At 47.5% G+C, this 11,579-nt stretch overlaps 1 long non-coding RNA gene across 1 annotated transcript; it reads left to right on the top strand.

Moving 5' to 3' along the window:
• The first annotated feature begins 385 nt into the window (after window positions 1-385).
• Window positions 386-1,854, top strand: LOC135577611 (uncharacterized). Its single transcript, XR_010469328.1, has 3 exons — window positions 386-597; window positions 866-1,003; window positions 1,465-1,854. It is a non-coding gene; the product is annotated as an uncharacterized LOC135577611 (long non-coding RNA).
• Window positions 1,855-11,579: the final 9,725 nt, after the last annotated feature.

Here is an 11,579-nt window from a genome sequence, read left to right as displayed (position 1 = left end):
GGTGTTTGGGCCACTTTTGGCCATTTTTTACCCAAATCTGGGCATACTTTGACTTTTTGGTCCAATTTCACCCCAAATCTGGGGATGCTATACCTCTTTTTGGCCAGTTTTGATCCAAATCTAGTGGTGCTTTATTATTTCTGGCTTTTTACCAGATATGTTCAGGTGCTTTTTTTCCCCTAATGGAGGCGCTGTAATCTCAAATATGAGATGTTTTCACCTTTGCTGACAGTTTGGCACCCAAACGTGGATGTTTTTGCCTCTTTTGGCCACTTTTTGCCCAAATACTCAGATATTTTTGTCTGTAGTGGCCAATTTAGCCCCCAAATATTTGGAATATTTTGTCATTTTGCCAGTTTTTTCCCAAATACGGCTATTTCTCTGCAATATATGGGCATTGTTGTCCTAAATATGTTGTGCTGTGTTTTGTTTTGTTTTTCTCTCTTCTTTATGTCCTCTTTCACACGAAATGCAGGAGTATTGTTCTGTGAGCCTGGAAACCTCTCTGCTCTGTGCTTGACTCCAGGCCATGGCATTGGCAGAGCTGATCGAGCTTCTCAGCTGGATCCTGGTTATGAGCCTTGGGCTGTCCCAGAGGTACGTTGGCACTGTCTGTCTGCTTGAGGGAATAAACACTCACGTTTTAATAGGTTATTCACATGTGATTGTACCCAGGATCATCTCAGAGGCTTTTCAAAAGCTTTTTGAGCCTTGGTGGTGTTACACAGACAAGTAAAGAATATTCATTTGCTGCAAACCTGCTAGGTCTCAGCAAAAAGGTCACCCATGTTCCATTTCTAGCTGTGGGAACGTACACCTTTGTATGTGTCCTGTGTCATTGCCTCACCCCCTCCCATCACTGCAGGTGACTGAGGAAGAAGGAGATCACAACATGCCATGGAAGCTCCTCACCCGTGTTTGACTCCCTGTTTGGTTCCTGCAGTCCATGGTGATCAAGCCTCTTGGTGTAATCCTGTTCCTGAGCCTGGGGGCAATCCCAGGGGTAAGTGTTCAGTCTTCATTGGTCACTGGCCTTCTGCATTTGCTAATATTTGGTTTATTATTTGTTAACATTTTCCTGCAATAGTTGCACCTTGCAGTAGCCAGCAGGCTCTTCTTTAGAAGAAACATGGCTGATCATTTTTTGCCCTGGTGCTCCATGCTCCCACCTTAGTGTGGGTTTTCTTTTGTGTGTGTGAGAGGTGTCCTGGTCAGAAGGCCCTGAGAGGCGCCATGTTTGTCCATCTGGTCCTTGAGGGGTGTTGCATGTGGCCTGGTCACAGTAGTTTGGAAGCTGCCAGGTCCCAGCCAAGGGCTCTGCAGCCCCTCTGCGGCTTTGGCAATTTCAGCATGCGTCTGGGTCCCGTGTTGTTGCCCGACCCCCGTCCAGGCACTGCAGGTCACTGAGGACAAGGTAGAACACAACGTGATATGGAAACGCTTTTCCTTTCTCCTTGATTCCAGCCGTCCCTGTAGGCAGCGGCTACTTGACTTCTTGACTTGAGTCTGTCCGTGAGCCTCGGGGCGATCCCACAGGTACGTCCTTGGAACAAATGAGCGTTTCCATGTTCATTTTCTGTTCCTGTGAAATTTAGCTTGCTACTTTCTTGGCTGACGCTGGGTCACGCAGAGGGGAAGTGGGTCCGCCTCAGTGCTGTGCCCCAGAGGGCTCTGCCTTGCAAAGCTCTTTGCCAACTGCTCCATCTCTGCGCTGCTCGCAGTGCCGGCTGCCGAGCCAGCGGCAGGTTGGGGCTGAGTTTAGAGCTGGGTGAGCTCCAGGGAGTCCTTTCTCCCGACAGCTCCAGGCCTGCTTAGTGGCCACTGCAAGTGCTGGATAAATGTTGGCAAGCTGCTCCTGACGGGAAGGGAGAGAGGAGCTGCCGCTGGGATGGGTTTGGATCCTGAGGACACAGCGGTGGGTGACAGGGGTGGCCATTGCGGAGGGGCAGTGTGAGCTCTGGTGCTGCTATCGCCAGGTTGGATCACCAGACCCAGGCCACCATGCTGGTTCACCAAGTCCTTGGCAGATCCCTGTGGTCCATGGTGAGCGCTGGCTGCCAGGTCCTGGGCCTGTGACTCTCAGGGCAGCGGTTTCCCTGAGAGCCTTGCAGTAAAAATCTTTTGGGAAAACTGCTGAGTGTGTGTAACTTACCCAGAGGTGCAGCTGGTCAGTCTTGTGGTTCCTGTGGGTTGTGGCGTGTGTTGTAGTGATGGAAAAGGCTGCTGGCTGGGGGCCCCCAGCTCTTTGCCACCAGCTGAGGAACCCATGTTGGCAGTTATGTACCAGCACTTGCTGTCCCAGCACACAGTGGAATTGCACGCTGTGAATCCTGGTGCCGACATCCCAGAGCCCAAAGCTGGAGAGGGGGAACACGGCAGCTGCCTGTGCTGTGCTGGGGTGGTGTTGGGTGCAGGTGTTGTGCCAGGGTGTGCTTACTGCTCTTGCTTTTGCAGTGAAGTTCTCGGCGTGCAAGAGCATCTGGGAGACCTCTGACCCTTTCCTGGGCCTGGTGCTGGAGATCAGGTAGTGGGGCAGGGTGTGGGTGGGGGAGCTCTGCTCTCACAGGGGATGTTCCTGCAGCTGCACCGTTCCTGCTCTCCAGGCTGCTTAACTGCCAGTGTCAGGCAGGGTGCAGGCAAGAGGGAAGCAGCTTCTGTTGTTGTGCTGCCTCTGTCTGGCAGAGCAGAGCCTGTTGCCTGAGCATGAGCCACGACTCCTCCATTGAGGCTCCGTGGAATTGGGGACAGTCCAGCCGTCCCTCATGACATGCTGGCCAGTGCCTGGCTGGGGGCAGGCTCAGGGGTTTGGTGCAGTCTGTGGCCCTGTGCTCATGCTCTGTTTTATCTCTCGGGGCCAGCGTCTCTGATCAGGTGAAAAAAGCTGAGACCAACAGACCCGTGTGTTCACCAGTGACAGGCCAGGTGAGTCCTGAAGGCTGTTCTGGGCCAGAGCTGCAGGGAGCTGCTGCCCCTCTGCCTCCTCTGCGAGGGCAGGTGGGCTGCAGCTTGGCAGGGAGGCAGGCACTGCACCCAATGGACAGGTGTGAGGGAGGATGGCTTGCAGGAAGGATCCTGCTCAGTTAAGAGTTGCTGTGTGAGCTTGGAGGGGATGGGATTGCAGTATCACCCTGTGTCCTTGGCACAGTGATTCACCCTGGAGGCCCAAAAATCTGCTTGCCCTCCTGCAGCTGCCTCCTGTGCCCAGAACAGTTCAGAGCTCCTGCAACACCAGCAACACAAGTGGGGCCAAAGCAGAGCTGTCCTGGCAGAGCTCCTGGGAGAGCAAGCAGCCACCCACCTCACCCAAGCTGCTGCTGGAGCCCATCCCCAGCCAGGAGCCCAGGGGCAGTGGGGAGAATGCTGAGACCCTGGAGAGGGACTCCTGCAGCAGCGGTGCTGCCAGCCCAGTGCACGGCACAGCGGGGATCTGCCCAAAGCATCCCAGAAGGCCCAGGGTGGAACCAGCAGCTTCTGCACCTCTCAGGAATCAGGCCGTGGCATGGACCTCCCTACTGGCTTCAGCACCAAGATGGCTGCACCCAAAGACTCCAAACTGGCAAATTGAAATTGTCCCTGTTGGCCAGTGCTGCTCTGGAGCTGAACATCACCATGTCACCACCACCAGCCATAGAGCTGGTGCTTTCTGCCAAAAAGTGAGTCTGAGCTTCTGTCTGGAGTCTTCAAGAGGTGCCTTGTGTCTTCTGAGCTGGACATTGTGTTGGGGAGAGTGTAGACGGAATGCTGCGTGTCTTGCTAAGCTGGAGGCAGACAGGGAGAGCCCCTCAGCCCCAGGGCTGCAGCAGTTGCTCTGGTTTGGGGTACAGGGCCAGGTCCCCACTGTTTTTCCCTTCTCTGATTAAGGCTGGAGAGACGCCTCTTGTTTTCTTGCTCAGGACAGAGGGGCGGCTGTGCCAGTCCCTGGAGCCGGGTGGCCTCACCAATCTTCTCTGAGTGTCTTGTCCCCTGGGGCGGTGGGAGCAGGTGACTCCCCAGCTGGAGGCTGCAGAGTCTCCTCCTCCCCAGGCAGGGGCTGGGACCGGCCCTCTGGGCGCCGCTGTGCAACCAGGGCTCAGGACAGCGCGCTGGCGTTTCTGTTGTTTAAATTTCCTTCCTTCCTTTTTTCGTTTCTGCTTCTAACAGAAAACACTCCTGATGTGTTGACCATCCCTCACTTTCCTCTCCCCTTCTGTGTCCACCCTTTTTCTCTGGGCTCTCCTTCTTATTTTCTTCTCTCGGCTCATGGAAACCTCTTTTCTTTAGATTACCAAGTTTGTTGGTTTTTTTCATGTCAATAACTGCAGCGCAGCATCCTGTGCAAGGCAAGCAGAAGTGACCATTGCACACCACCTCATTCACAATTTGCCAACCACACCTACCCCATGGACACCACCCACCCCAACTCCTTGGCCTGTTGGCAAGTCGAGGTAAGTGGTGCCAGTCGCTCCCAGGCTCCTGCACGGCAGCAAGGCCAGTAGTCCACGAGGCAACTGTCTGACATGGCAGGTGGCCCGGGGCAGTGATTTCAGCAGCCACCTCTCCTGTTCTCTTGGATTGGCTAAGATGGTAGCAGTTGGGTGCTGTGCTTGTGCGCTGTGGAGTGTGGAGGAAGAGGGGGGCTCCTGCTCCTGACCTGGCCTTCAGATCATGTCAGCCTCTTTTCCTGTTCTGCAGGCTGTCCTCATCTGCTCTCCGTTGGCCAAATCATGAAAAGCTGACCTTCAGCTTCATCCTCAGCTCCCAGCCTCCCCGTGACCAGCTGTTCCACTGCCCACCCTTCGCACCACCTTCCTCCCTGCAGCAGCAAGCAGGAGCCCAGCCAGGTCACCCCTGGTTCCTCCAGAAAGTGTCAGTGTAAGCAGCACCGTGGAGCAGACAGCAGCCCCTGTGCTCTGGCTGTGAAGGACAAGGATCAAGTCTCCAGCCCCCAGGGAAGAAGAAGAAGAAGAAGAATCTCACAGGAGGGCTCAGTGTCCCCTGCGGGGAAGGAGGTGGCAGGCAAGGGTCCCAGCGGTGGCAGGGAGGCACCCAGCTGTCAGCACCGAAAGATCAGGCCCGTAGTGCAAGTGTCAGGCCCCAGGACCTGTCTGGACACAGAGCCCATCTGCCCCCTCAAGAGGAAGAAAAAGAGGAGATGGAGGAGACAGAATAGTGCTGCTCAGGGTTAGAATTAGGTTTAGCATTAGGGTTACAGATTGTGGGTAAGGGTTAGAATGAGGGCTTGGGTTTAGGTTTAGTGTTTAGGGTTTGAGTTAGTGATAGGGTTAAAGTTAGGTTTATGGGTTAGGATTAGGATTAGAGTTTGCTGTTAGGTGCTAGGGTTAGTGTTAGGGTTAGATGAGTGTTAGGGGTTAGTGAAGAGTACTATGGTAAGTAGTTAGGGATAGGGGTAGGAACAGAGTTAAGGTTGGGTTTTGGTTAGAGGTAGGTTTATGGTTTAGGTTTAGAGTTAGTGTTAGTGGTTAGGATTAAAGTAGGGTTAGGGACGAGGAATTGGCATTGTAGTTAGTGATAGAGTTTGGGGATAAGGGAAGTGGTTAGATTTTGGGTTTGAGGTTAGGATTAGTGGTCTGGTAGTGTTTGGAATAGTGGTTAGGGTTGAGAGTGTTAGAGTAAGGGTTGGAATTTGGGGCAGAGCTGGGGTTAGGGGTTAGGACCAGGATCAGAGTTTTGCTTAGGGTTATCATTTGTTGGTTATTGTTTCTTGGCTAGCATGTATTAGTTAGGTTTAGAGTTAGGATTAGTGTTTAGGGTTTGGTTTCAGTGTTAGAGTTAGGGGCTAGGGTTAGAGGATATGTTAGGTTGAGAATTAGTGCTACAGGTTAGAGTTAGGAGTAGGTTTGTATTAGTGTCAGAGGGGGCTAGTGTTTCGTCAGATTTCAGGATAGGGCTTTGGGTAAAGCACAGGGTCAGGATTAGAGTTACCAGTTAGGGATTAGGAGTAGTGTTAGGTTGAGATAAAGTGTATGGTGAGGCTTAGATATGGGTTAGGGGTTTGGGTGTAGAGTTAGAGTTAGCATTAGGTAAGGTTTCAGGTTAGGTTTAGATTACAGGTAGATTTAGGGGTTAGGGTTATAGTTAGGATTAGGGTTTGCGATTAGGGTTAGTGGTTAGTTTTTGAGTTCTAATTAGAGGTAGGGTTAGACTTAGCCTTAGGGAAAAGAATTAATTTTAGTTGTAGGGCTAGGATTTGGGTTAGTGTTAAGGTGTAGGGGTTATTGTTAAAGTAAGTATGAGGTTTAGAATTAGGCTTGCAAGCTAGGGTTGGGGTTAAGGTTTAGGAGCCAGGTTTAGAATAAGTGTTAGGGGTTTGTTTTTGTGGTTAGAGTTAGAAGTAGAGTTAAGGATAGGGTTATAGTAAGCAGTTAGGATTTAGGGTTATGGTTATAGTTAGGCTTAGGGTTAGATTACGGTTATTGTTAGGGTTTGGTGTTAGGGCTTTGGTCAGGGCTAGAGTTAGCATTAGGTTTCAGGTTTAGTCTTAGGGTTAGGATTTACAGTAAAGGTTAGAGTTAGGGTAAAAATTAGGGCTTAATTTAAGGCTTAAGTTAGGGTTAGATTGAGAGTTAGGGTTAGGATTGGGTTTAGGTTTAGCATTTAGATAAGGGTTAGGTTTTAGATAAGGTTGAGGGTTAGTGTTAGATAAGGTTTTGGGTTAGGGGCTAGAGTTAGGGTTAGAGTTTGGGATAGGCTTAGGGAGCACGGTTAGGGTCAGTGTTTGGGGTTAAGGTTTTGAGTGAGGGTTATAGGTCAGGTTTTGGTTAGAGTTAGTCTTAGAGTTGGGATTAAACTTTGGGCAAGAGGTTAGAGTATAGCGTTAAGGGTTAGGGTTAGAAGTTTGTGTTTGGGTTATATGAGGTTTAGGTTAGGGTTACGTGGTAGGGTTAAGGTCTAGGGTTAGATTTAGGGTAAAGGTAAGTGTTAGGAGTTACAGTTAGGGTTAGGCTTAGGAATTAGGGAGTGGGGTTAGATTCTGGGGTTAGGGGTTTGAGCTGGGGTTAGGGGGAAAGGTTACATTTAGGGTTAGAAATAGGGTTAAAGGTAGGGCAAGGGGTCAGAGTTAGGGTTAGAATTCCTGTGTTTGAGTTAGATGAGGTTTAGGGTTAGGGGTATGTGTTAGAGTTAGGCTTTAGGGTGAGGAGTTATGGTTAGTGCTAGAGTTAGGAGCTAGGGATTAGTCTGAGAGGTAGGGTTTGAGGTTCGGGTATGTGTTTGCATTGGGGTTTGGCTTAGGTGTTCAAGTATTAGGGGTAGGATTGGATTAGTGTTGGAGTTCGAGAGTAGTGTCAGTGGAAGTGGTTAGGGTTAGGGGTTAGTTTTAGGAGGTAGGGCTAGGGTTAGAGTTATGTTTAGAGTCAGGTTTAGGGTTAGAGTTAGCTTTAGGGGGTTGATGGTAGGCTTAGGTATTAGGGAGAAGAATTAGGGTTAGATTGAAGGATAAGATTATGGCTAGAATAAGTGGTTAGGACTTAGGTTTAGGGTTATACTTCCTTTTAGGGTTAGATTAAAATCGTGTCAGTGGAAGTGGTTAGGGTTAGGGGTAAATTTTAGGAGGTAGGGCTAGGGTTAGGTTTATGTTTAGAGTCAGGGTTAGGGTTAGAGTTAGGGGTAGGGTCAGGGTTTGATTAGGATTAGGGTTAGAATTAAGGTTAGGGCTTTTGGGTTTGGGTTAGGGGTAGAGTTTTGTTTTAGGTTGAGGCTTAGATTTGTGATTACAGTAAGCAGGCTAAGCATTAGATTTAGAGTTGGAGTTAGGGTTAGGGGTTTGCATTAGCGTTCCATTAGGGTGAAGATAATTGGGTAGAATTCAGGGTTAGGCTTAGGGCTGAGGGAGTAGCATTAGTGGACATAGTTAGGAGCAGCTTAGGTGTAAGGGTTGGGATTTGGGATAAGGGTTAGGGGTTGCGCTTAGAGTTAGGGGTAGGAGTTATAATTAAGATTAGGGTAAGGGTTAGATTAGTTTAAAGTTTAGGGGTTAGGCAGTAGTGTTAGAAAAGGTGGTTAGGGTTAGGTTTTAGAATTCTGTTGGAGTTAGGGGTTCGGGTTCATGGTTAGGGAGTAATGTTATTGTAAATGGTTAAGATTAGCATAGGAGATTAGGTTTAGGGGTGAAGCTAGAGTTAGGTTAGTTTCAGGGTTTAGGGGTTATTGCTTGAGTAAGGGTGAGGTTTAGAATGATGGTTACTGGCTAGGGTTAGGGTTAGGGTTAAGGTTTAGGGTTGAGCTTTAGAGTCAGCTTTAGGGGGTTGGTGTTAGGCTTAGGTATTAGGGAGAAGAATTAGGGTTAGATTGAAGGATAAGATTATGGCTAGGATAAGTGGTTAGGACTTAGGTTTAGGGTTATAGTTCCTTTTAGGGTTAGATTGGAGTCAGTTATTGGGTAGGGTTACCAGTTAGGGAGAAAGGTTAGAGTTAGCGTTTGATGATAGCGTTAGATTTTGGGTTGGGGGTATTGTTAGGTTAGGGTTTGGATTTCTGTTTATGTGATGTTAGTCTTAGGGTTAGAGTTAGGGCTTTGTCTTAAATTTTAGGATTAGATTTAGGATTACTATTTAGGTTTACATTTAGGCTTAAGTTTTAGGATTTGGTTTAGGGTAATGGTTGGATTAGGGTTAGCATTAGGGGTTCCGGAGTTGTCTTAGGGGTAGAGTTAAGTTTTTGGGTTAGATTTAGGGGTAGGGTTAGATTAAGGTTTAGGGTTAGAATCAGGGTTAGGGCATTGAGTTAGTTTTAGAGTTAGGGTTAGAGGTTGGTCTTGGATTTAGCCTTTGCTTTAGGATTACAGTAAGTGATTGGACTAACATTAGATGTTTAGATTTAGGGATAGGTGTTAGGGGTAGTGTTGGGTTATTATTAGGGTTTGATTAGGATTAGGTTTAGGGTTTATGGGTAGGGATGTGGTTAGTGGTAAAGGTTAGTATTAGGGTTAGTGTTAGAGGTAAGGATTAAGGTTAGGGGTTAGGGAATAGTGTTGGGTTAGTGTTATGGGTTGGGGATACGGAGTAGTGAAAGTGGTTGGGAGTAGGTTTAGGTACTAGGGTTAGATTTAGGTTTAGGGTTTGGATTTGCATTTGGGTTTGGTTAGTGTTCAGGTTAGAGTTAGGGTTAGTGGTTAGTTTTAGATTTACAGTTAGGGTTAGGAGTTAGGGTTAGGGTTAGAATTGGGGTAAGGGCTTGGGGTTACAGTTAGATTAGTTTTAGGTTAGTGTTAGGGTTGGTGGTAGGGGTTTATTTAGGGTTAGGGGTTAGGGAATAGTGTTATTCTAAGTGATTAGGGTTACTGTAAGGGGGTAAGGTTAGGGGTGGGGATAGGGTTAAGGTTAGAATGATGGGTTAGGGTTGCAGTTAGGGTTTGGGATTGGGGGTAGAGTTAGGTTTTGGGACAGGGGTTTGGGGTGCAGATTAGCTTCAGGTTTAGGGTTTAGGATAAGGATTAGGCTTTTGGTAAGTGTTGCGTTAGTGTTACGGGTTGGGGGTACGGAGTAGTGGAAGTGGTTAGGAGTAGGTTTAGGTACTAGGGTTAGATTTAGGTTTAGGGTTTGGATTTACATTTTGGGTTTGGTTAGAGTTAGGGTTAGTGGTTAGTTTTAGATTTACAGTTCAGGTTAGGTTTAGGGGCCAGGGAGTTGTGTCAGTGGAAGTGGTTAAGGTTAGGGGTTAGTTTTAGGATTTAGGGTTTGAATTAGGGTTAAGTTTCAGATTAGATTTAGGGTTAGGGTTAGATTAGAGTTAGGGGATGGTGTTTCCAGTTAGACTTATGGTTAGGGGTTTTGATGAGGTTACTAGTTAGGATTAGATTAGTGTTCGGATATAGTTAGTGTTAGAGGTAAGGATTAGGTTTCAGAGTTAGGGAATAGCGTTAGTGTAAGCAGTTAGGGTTAGGTTTTAATATTAGGGTTGAAGGGTAGGACTAGGGTTAGGGTTAGAGTTAGGCTTATGGGTAAGTATTAGAGTTAGGTTAGGTTTAGAAGAGGGTTAGAATGTAGCGTTGGAGTTAGCATTAGGGGTTAGTTTTATGTTTTTGGTTAGAGTTAGGATTATGTTTTAGCTTTAGATTTAGGTTAGAGTTAGGGATGGGGTTAGCATTAGGGTTAGGGTTAGCGTTAGGCAGTAGTGATAGTGGAATGGTCAGAGTTAGGTTTTAGATTTCTATTGGAGATGGAGGTTGGGGTTGGCATTAAGGGTTGCAGTTCTGGTGAGTGGTTAGGGGGTAGTGTTAGTGTAAGTCGTTAGGATTAGTGTAAGGAGTTAGGTTTAGGGGTTAGGGGTCGGGATAGCTTTAGGGTTAGGATAATGGGTTAGGGTTTGAATTAGGGTTAGTTTAGGGTTAGAGTCAGTCGTAAGAGTTGCAGGTTAGGATTTAGGGTTAGGGCTTGGTTTAGTGTAGTGTTTGGTTTAAGGCTGGTGTTAGTATGATGGGTTAGGGTTAGTTTTAGGGTTAGGCTATGGTTATGGGTTAGGGTTAGAGGTCGCATTAGGGTAAGATTTCAGTGGTTCGAGTTAGGGTAAGGGTAGAGTTAGGGTTAGTTTTAGAGTAAGTGGTTAAGGTTGGGGTAGGGATAGGCTTAGGTTTAGGGTTAGGTTTAGGTTTTGGGTTATACTAGGGTTAGTTTTCGGGTTGAGGGGGGGGTTTGGTTTAGGATAGATTTTGTGCAAGAGGTAGGGTTAGGGTGGTGTTTGGGTGAATGTTCTGGTTAGGTGAATGCTAGGTGTAGGGTAAGTTTTAGGTTTAGGGGTTAGGATTATGGTTAGGGTAAGGGATGGATAAGTGTTAGGGTTACGGCTTAGGGAGTTTTAGATTTATATTGAAGGGTTAGGGTTAGGACACTGGGTTAGGGTTAGAGGTAGTGTTAGTGTTATTTTTGGGATAGGGGCTTAGGGTTATAGTTAGTCTTAGAATGATGGGTTAGGATTTAGCATTAGATTAGGGCTAGGTTTAGGTTAGGCTTTAGGGTTAGGCTTAGAGGTTGAGTTAATGGTTAGGATTAGATATTGGGGTTGGGTTAGTGTTAATTTTAGTCTAAGTGCTTACGGTTGGTGGCTGGGTTCATGGGTTAGGGATATGAATGGGGCTAGGATTACATTAGGGTTATGTTTAGGTTTAAGGTTTGGGTCAGAGGTGAATTTAGGGGTTAGGTGGAGATTTCAGGTTAGAGTTAGGGTTAGTGTTGGGTCTGTGTTAGCGTTAGGTTAGGTTAGGTTAGTTACGGCTTACCATTAAGGTTAGGTTAGTGATAGAGTTAGTGTTAGGTTAGGGTTAGAGTTTAGTATTGGGGTTAGAGTTTAGGGTTACTGTTAGAGTTAGAGTCAGGGTTAGGGCTCAGTTTTAGATTTATGGTTAGAATTAGTGGTAGGGGTTAGGATTAAGGTTAGGGTAAGGGTTGGAATAGTGTTAGGTTTGGGGGTTAGGGTGTAGTGTTAGGGTCAGTTGAAGTGGTTAGGTTTAGAGGTTAGGTGTATGGGTTAGGGACAGTGATTGGGTTAGGGTTAAGTTTAGATTTAGGTTTATGATTTTACGGGTTGCAGTTCTGGTTAGTGGTTAGGGGGTAGTGTTAGTGTAAGTCGTTAGGATTAGTGTAAGG

The sequence above is a fragment of the Columba livia genome, unplaced genomic scaffold (assembly GCF_036013475.1).
Source record: "Columba livia isolate bColLiv1 breed racing homer unplaced genomic scaffold, bColLiv1.pat.W.v2 Scaffold_127, whole genome shotgun sequence".
NCBI lineage: Eukaryota > Metazoa > Chordata > Aves > Columbiformes > Columbidae > Columba > Columba livia.
Note: the sequence above shows the minus strand (reverse complement) of the source record. Positions and strands in the feature narration are given on the sequence as shown.